This window comes from Gymnodraco acuticeps, unplaced genomic scaffold (genome assembly GCF_902827175.1).
Source record: "Gymnodraco acuticeps unplaced genomic scaffold, fGymAcu1.1, whole genome shotgun sequence".
Taxonomy (NCBI): Eukaryota; Metazoa; Chordata; class Actinopteri; order Perciformes; family Bathydraconidae; genus Gymnodraco; species Gymnodraco acuticeps.
The window spans coordinates 1354520-1362165 of NW_022990499.1; the positions used below are offsets into that span (position 1 = coordinate 1354520).

General features: G+C 44.8%; 1 long non-coding RNA gene across 1 annotated transcript; it reads right to left on the bottom strand.

The window, feature by feature from the left end:
- Positions 1–1799: 1799 nt before the first annotated feature.
- LOC117552854 lies at positions 1800–3376 on the bottom strand. Its single transcript, XR_004570042.1, has 2 exons — positions 2672–3376; positions 1800–2209 (listed from the first exon to the last, which is right to left on the bottom strand). It is a non-coding gene; the product is annotated as an uncharacterized LOC117552854 (long non-coding RNA).
- Positions 3377–7646: the final 4270 nt, after the last annotated feature.

Below are 7646 nucleotides of genomic sequence, written 5' to 3' on the forward strand. Positions count from 1 at the left end.
TTTTCGCCTGTTTGGGGAGTTTATATCCAGTGTACTTCGTTTGAATGGACAGCTAGCAAGCATAGACAGTATATTTAGCCAGCATGGATGTAGCTTGAGCTTTGCTTTGTATGTCCGGGGCGGGACATTCATGTGATTGGTTGTTGGTCGCGTTGCTCGCGTTGACTCCCCAAGCTCAAGACACGCCCACCGCCAAGCAGCAACGCACGCCGCTGTGTGTAGGCTCCGTAACTGCCCCTACACACGGCGGCGTGTGTTGCCGCTTCAACGCTTCTGCCCATTCACTTTGAATGGGGTGACGTCACGATTCGCCGAACTGCATTGTGGGAGCAAAGCGTAGCTTCTCTCACGGTGCTCGCTGTAAAAGTAGAGCAATGTTCTACTTTTGCCGCCTCGACGGAGGCGTCAGCCAATCAAATCCCGCGTATGCAAATCTGACAGTGCAAGCGCTAGCCAATCAAACCGCTTGTATGTTGGGAGAGCCAGACCGCAGTTATTTCCCATATGTCAAAAAATGGAGGAGAAATTATCGTGGCGGTAGGGAATCACCCGGTATTATATGACCAGTCCCTGTTTACATACAGGGATACAAACCGGAGGAGCCAGGCATGGAGGGAGGTGGCAGAGACAGTGGGTGAAACTGGTAGGTTTTCGCCTGTTTGTGGAGTTTATATCCAGTGTACTTCATTTGAATGGACAGCTAGCAAGCATAGACAGTATATTTAGCCAGCATGGATGTAGCATGAATGTTGCATAAAATAGCACCATAGACATTAATGTCATACATGTTCATCATATAAAGTGTGACATGTAAAAACTTGTATGCAATTGACAGTGATAAAGGGATTTGGTTTTCATTAACCCTTAAAGACCTAGACGGAATTTTCGCCTGCCTGACTCTCCTGTATTTATTTGTTTCTCCTAACCTGTTCTAACCTTTTCTTGCAGTCAGCATCAAGTGCCTTACCTCATTTGATTCAGGAGAACCTCTAGTTCAAGTCTGGCTAATTTGAAGTCCAAATTTTACCATAACTTTGTGTGATAATGGCTGAATTTACCAGCACTTTTCAAAAACGCCAGTACAAATGTTGTGTTTTTTTACTGTTTACTCCGCCAGGAACATAGGGATTTTCTTTTTTATTATTTACAAAGCTGCATTTAGATGTTTTAGGCTTTCAAATTAAATTTCATCTGCATATTATGTTCCCTGAGCAAGTTACAGCTATTTATTACAATATTATCCTAGGCGTTTTTCAGTGAAAAACGCCTAGGATCATATGGAATAATTAAAACGAAATGTATTTCCATATTTAAATGACTGATCATGTTTCTTCTGTCAAAAAAAGGTTGAGAGTAAACAATTAAACCATAACAGATGACATTGCAACAAAAATAACTTGTTTCAGAGATATATATTATCATTTGAACATTGAAATACAAACACAAACAGTGAAACAAATTCAAAGTGCAAATTAACAAAGTGCAAATTATATTAAAACTATAAACAAAGTATTAGGAATATATAGAAAGTGCAAAAGTACAAAGAGCAAATGATCTTCAAACTATAACCAAAATATTAGAAAAATATATAAAGAGCAAAGGAAATGTATCCACATTCATCATGGTCTGGGTCGCTCAGATGTACAGCTCTGCTGATTGCCATGAACCTGTCTCTTGTCATGACAGGAGCAGGAAAGAGAACACTCAGGTGTGATCCCTTCCTCCAGTAGTCTCTTACTTTTAGCAGTTTTAGAAGTGCCATAAGGCCGACATACATGAGGAATTTTACCGGCTTTCCCAAACAAACTTTTCCCCCTTAGCCTGCTCCTTTTCAGCATTTTTGTTTGTGTTCTTGCAGATGATATTTACAGCTTGGTTGTTAAAACAATTTCTAAATATTTGTGCAGGAGTATACTCCACACCAACAAAACCTTGGACTCCAGGGGCTCTTTTCGGGCAAAAGTGTGGTAGTTGTTGGGCAGTATCTGGCACCTCAGGTCCGTTCCAAACAGCTCCTGGCTCTTCTGGGGTCAGAGATGTTTTTTTCCCTTTTCCTCTTCCTCTCCCTTTCACTGTCAGGGGGGCTGGCATTGGTTTGGCCTTTTTTCTGGATGCTGCACCCTCCTGGCCGCATTATTTTCCCTCTCGGTTTGAAGGAGGCCTACTGATGGGGACAGTGGCTTGTGCATCCCCTCTCTCATCCTCTGTACTAAAATAAAAGGGAGGAAAATATACAGATATAAATGTCTGAATTTATTTTATTTCCTTTATTGCTTTTATTTCTCCAGTGTCATCCTATCTGTTTTCTAAACACAGTCTCAAATTTTGATTTGATTCACACTTTATCCCTCTGCTAACATTACTAGTTGATGGAATCAGTAACTGAATTGTAATGCAATGAATATAATAACATTAGACCTCATAACAAACAACCAAAGAGGGCAAGCGGAATGAGGCAATAAATGAAAGGTATTGCTTGACGTTTTTTTACTGAAATAAATAGTAGCCTCTATTGATAGTGAATCTTGAGCTCAGGACTTCACTTTATGACACAATTACGGCAAATGGCCATCCATTATAAAAACTCTTAGGACTAATTATTTTCGGCGTTATACAGAAACAACAACCGATAATGCAACACAAACAATAAGAAATAAGCAAAGTTACTCACTTTTTTATCTTCGAAGGGATCAATCCCGTGATCATACTCCTCTTCCTTGCCAGTTGTCAGCTTCAGAATCTGAGGAATCCACCGCTGCATCGCTAAGCGGTCCGCCAGACAAAATAAATTCTACGGCTTCTTCCGTAGTGTAACGCCGTTTTGACATGTTGGTTTGAATTTGTCTTGGGATATGTGTGTGTGTGTATGTATGTGTATTTGTGTGTGTGTGTGACTGTATCTAGATATCTCGTGTTGTATTTATTTCTCTTACGCTGGCAGAATTACTCTTCTTTAGTATTACTCTCTCGTCTCTCTGTTTCTCTTTGTTTATCTCCCGCCGCCAAAAACATACACAGCAACCTATGTTGATTGGTCGAGAAGATGGTAGCATGGGCAGAGGTTTGCCTGGACCTTTACATTTTAAACCTACCCGGACACAGGGGGGTGGGACTTAGTCTAAAACCTTTGCTGTTTGGCTCAGACAGAGGGGCCGCGTGGGTCTCCTTGACGAATCAAGGCTGTAAAATGTGATAACGTTGCCCCGATCACGTCGGAGCCTCTGAATCCCGGAAAAGGACATAGTGATACCAGCAAAAAGCCTAGAATAGCCGCTTTACCTCACTTTTTAAATCAGATGGATAGGATTAGCGGTTACAAAGTTATTAAGCATTTTAGAACGCTACCTCTATGAAGCCGCGGGCGGCACGCTCGGCCTTTAAGGGTTAATGGAGGAACAATTTAGTAAATTCTTCAAGTAATTCAAGAAATTAAGTTTATTATTTCATTTCATTAGAGGAAGTATGCAGGACAAAATGGAAGTCACTGAGGGACAGATTCAGAAAGGAGAAAACCAAGGAGAAAGAGGCAAAGAGAAGCGGGGCAGGGTCGTCCGGGGGATATAAGCCCTGGCGTTTCACGGCAGTGATGGGGTTTTTAACCCCATTTATCATTGACCGTGAGACGTCCAGCAATGTCCCTCAGCAAACCCTGCCTCCATCCAACCTGGTGCCAGAGGCAGAGAGCCAGCTAGAAAGCCAGCCAATTGTCAGCCAGCCGACTGACAGTCAACAAGCCGAGGCAAGGGAGACAGGACAGGAGGAGGAGGAGGCGATTGTTGAGGACCTGGACCGGGGAAAGAGGAGAAGGGGAAGGGAGATGTCCTGCTTCGAAAAAGGCTTGATGTCAGCCATCAGTCCTCTGTTCGTGCCACCACCTCAACCTCATCCTCCACCACCCCCACCAGTAGTGGTGGAGGATGAGGATGAGTTATTTTTCAGGAGCCTCTTGCCTGCCATGCGAAGGCTGTCCATAGCAAAGAGGACAAGAGTCCGATTTGAAATATATAAATTAATTTTTGAGGCAGAGCAGGAGATGGAAGATAACTGATTTTTGCAATTCACACACATACTACACTACACTACATGTTTTACACGTATCCAATCATCAAACACTTACATAAATAAAAGTTATTTAAAAAGTATGTTATGACTATACTGTGTCTTCACTTGTTCATGTGGTTTGTCAGTTGCAACATACCAGAAGCTTCATGTATGTCGATATATAATATGCTGTCTTATGTACAATTGTCCATTTGAAAACCTGTTGAAATTATGAGTGGTTTATCAGTAAAAACAGGGCTGAAGGAAAAAGGTTGTTAGCAATATCATAATATAAATTCAAGAAACATGTTTATAAGGAATGTTTTATTTTGAAATGGCTCATTTGGAATATTTGCTTTTTAAAGAAAATATGGGTAGCTCTTAAAATAGCTTTTGGTTTGGAGGCTCTTAAAAGAGCCATGGTGACCCTACACCACATTCTGCTGCCATGGCACTGCACCCTCCTCATTGAAATAGCTGCAGAAGTTTTCCCGCAGTTGGAGCGATCTGCGTGTGGCATTGTTGGAGCCCATCCTCGGTACATCACGCAGGGTTGGAGTATCTGGAGCTTCATCCGTGGACTCCTCGACAGGTGTGCGTGATTTCCTTCCTATCGTCTTCCTGCGGAGGAAGTTGTGCAACACACAGGCGGCCTTCACACACAACTCTGTTACCTCCGGGCTGGTGGTAATGACACGCCTGAACATTCTCCACCGAGATGAGAGGATGCCAAACGCACATTCAACCACCAACCTGGCCCGGCTGAGGCGGGTAGTTGTACATCCTCCTCTCGCGTGTGATCTGGCGTCCAGGGAATGGACGCAGCAGGTTGTCCAGCAGCGGAAAAGCTTCATCTCCAACGAAGACATGGGGGAGAAGGCCGAGCCGCTCTGCTCCTGGGATGACGGTGTTGGGTGGTAGCTGCAGACTGCCATCTCTGAGGCTCTCTCCAAAAGCGGAATTCCTCAGGCTCCCACTGTCGCTGCTCCTTCCAAAGCCTCCAACATCCACTACCCTGAAGAGGTATTGGGCATCCACGACAGCCAGCAGTACCAAGGAGTGACTGGACTTATAATTGAAGTAGAGGGACCCAGAATTTGCCGGAGCCTGGATCACCACGTGCTTCCCATCAATGGCACCAACGCAATTTGGAAAGTTCCAGCGCTCCTGGAACTCAGCAGCGATGGCTCTCCAGTCCTCCGTCTGTGGTACCGGCATGGTCTCCTCAACCAGGGCTGTCCAGATGGCACCCGCAACCTCCCTGACGATGACAGTCACTGTTATATGACCAACCCTATAGCTGAATGCTATGGTCCTGTACGAGTCACCGGTTGCCAGGTACCTGAGAAAAAAGTAATATGCAAAACAATTTCAGACCCCACACACACACACACACCCCACAAACACGCACACACAGACCCCACACACACACAGACCCCACAAACACACACACACCACGCACACAGACCCCACAAACACACACACAGACCCCACACACACGCACACAGACCCCACACACACAGACCACACACAGACCCCACATACACACACAGACCACACACACACACCACACACACACACACACCACACACACACAGCAATACTGTGTTAACCTAGCTATCTTAATTAATGTTATCCATCTGAAATAAATCACAGATTTCATTCGTCAAAGGCATGCACTCTCTCTCTTTATATACAGAGTCAGATTAAAGAAGTAGAAATACACTAAACATACCGTAGGCAGATGGCGAGTCACTCGGTGGGTCCGATTGACAAACGCATGTTGGTGTCCGCCTTTGTTATCAGTGGACCCACTTTGCTGAGCAACTCGTCGAAATGGCCTTTGCTCATTCTGAAGTACTGGTGAAACAGTTCGTCATCCAGACGGAGCTCTTGGACCAGAACGTGGTATTCTCCCCGTTGCAGACGTTTTCGGAGTATCGGATGTACCCAACAGCGACGCCCACAACGTCGCCTCCCGAGATACAATGCATATACCAATGCCACCCTTGCTACCAAACCGGCATCCATTTTGGATAGTGGATAGAAGAACCAGGCTTTTTTGCTTTGTATGTCCGGGGCGGGACATTCATGTGATTGGTTGTTGGTCGCGTTGCTCGCGTTGACTCCCCAAGCTCAAGACACGCCCACCGCCAAGCGGCAACGCACGCCGCCGTGTGCAGGGGCCGTAAGACTAAATCAAAAACAGATGCCAAAATTAACACTGAAATATGCGAACACAAACCTACAGACTGGGGGTTGGGAGATCACAGGAGTGGGGGGGGGAGAGCTGTGGAATGTGACCACCCCCCTTGGGAGACTTACTCCACACATTCCGATGGCCAATTAGTTTTAAACAAAGAGTTTGCAGCATACAGCATAGGCAACATGGGGGGTGGGGGCTTCTCAAAATATTTTTGTTTGTTGTTGATTTGTGTCAGTTTTACGTCGCCACTTCCATTCACATTTTTCATCATTGTTCCAAAATGTTTATCATGAAATTAATATCCATATATTTTATACTATACTTGCACTGCTTACCATTTTCATACTTTATATATCTTAGCATATTCATACACACTGTTAATACTGCTCACAGGCTGCTAGTGTATTCATACCCCTCACTGTTTATTTATCATTCAATTCATTCTATATTTTATTCTGTAGATTGTGTGCATTACTTTTCACTTTACTGCTTGTTGCACCGTTAGAAGCTAAACTGCATTTCGTTGCATTTCATTTTCGTTACCTGTAATCTGTGCAATAACAATAAAGCAGGCATCTTTATTGTAGCCTCAACAATCAAGTTCTAAGTAGTGCAATATGAAATAAAAACAACTACACTCTTTTGGCAGTGTTGTGGTGCCGAGAGATGGGAGTCGGAGGCGAGGTATCAAAGGTACAAGCTAGACTTTTATTTAGCATCTGAAAATCATTGTAAACAACTTCATTCCCGGGAAGCGAAGACCGGCAGAAACAGGAAGTCCGGTTCACTAAAATGTCCGTGCAGAACAATACCCCAACCCATAGATCCGTGGGTGAATAATGTCAATCACCACAGTGTACACATTAACAACAACTACACTATTTTGGCAGTGTAACAATTAAACAAGAACTACACTCTTTTGGCAGTAACAATTAGATAAATAATACACTTTCACTTCCATTTTCGTTCCTACCCTCACCTATGGTCATGAAGGATGGGTCATGACCGAAAGAACGAGATCGCGGATACAAGCGGCCGAGATGGGTTTTCTCCGCAGGGTGGCTGGTGTCTCCCTTAGGGATAAGGTGAGAAGTTCGGTCATCAGGGAGGGACTCGGAGTTGAGCCGCTCCTCCTTCGCGTCGAAAGGAGCCAGTTGAGGTGGTTCGGGCACCTAGTTAGGATGCCACCTGGGCGCCTCCCTAGGGAGGTGTTCCAGGCACGTCCAGCTGGGAAGAGACCAAGGGGTAGACCTAGGACCAGGTGGAGGGATTATATCTCTTCGCTGGCCTGGGAGCGCCTTGGGATCCCCCAGTCAGAGCTGGTTGATGTCGCCAGGGAAAAGAAAGTTTGGGGCTCTCTGCTGGAACTGCTACCCCCGCGACCCGACCACGGATAAGC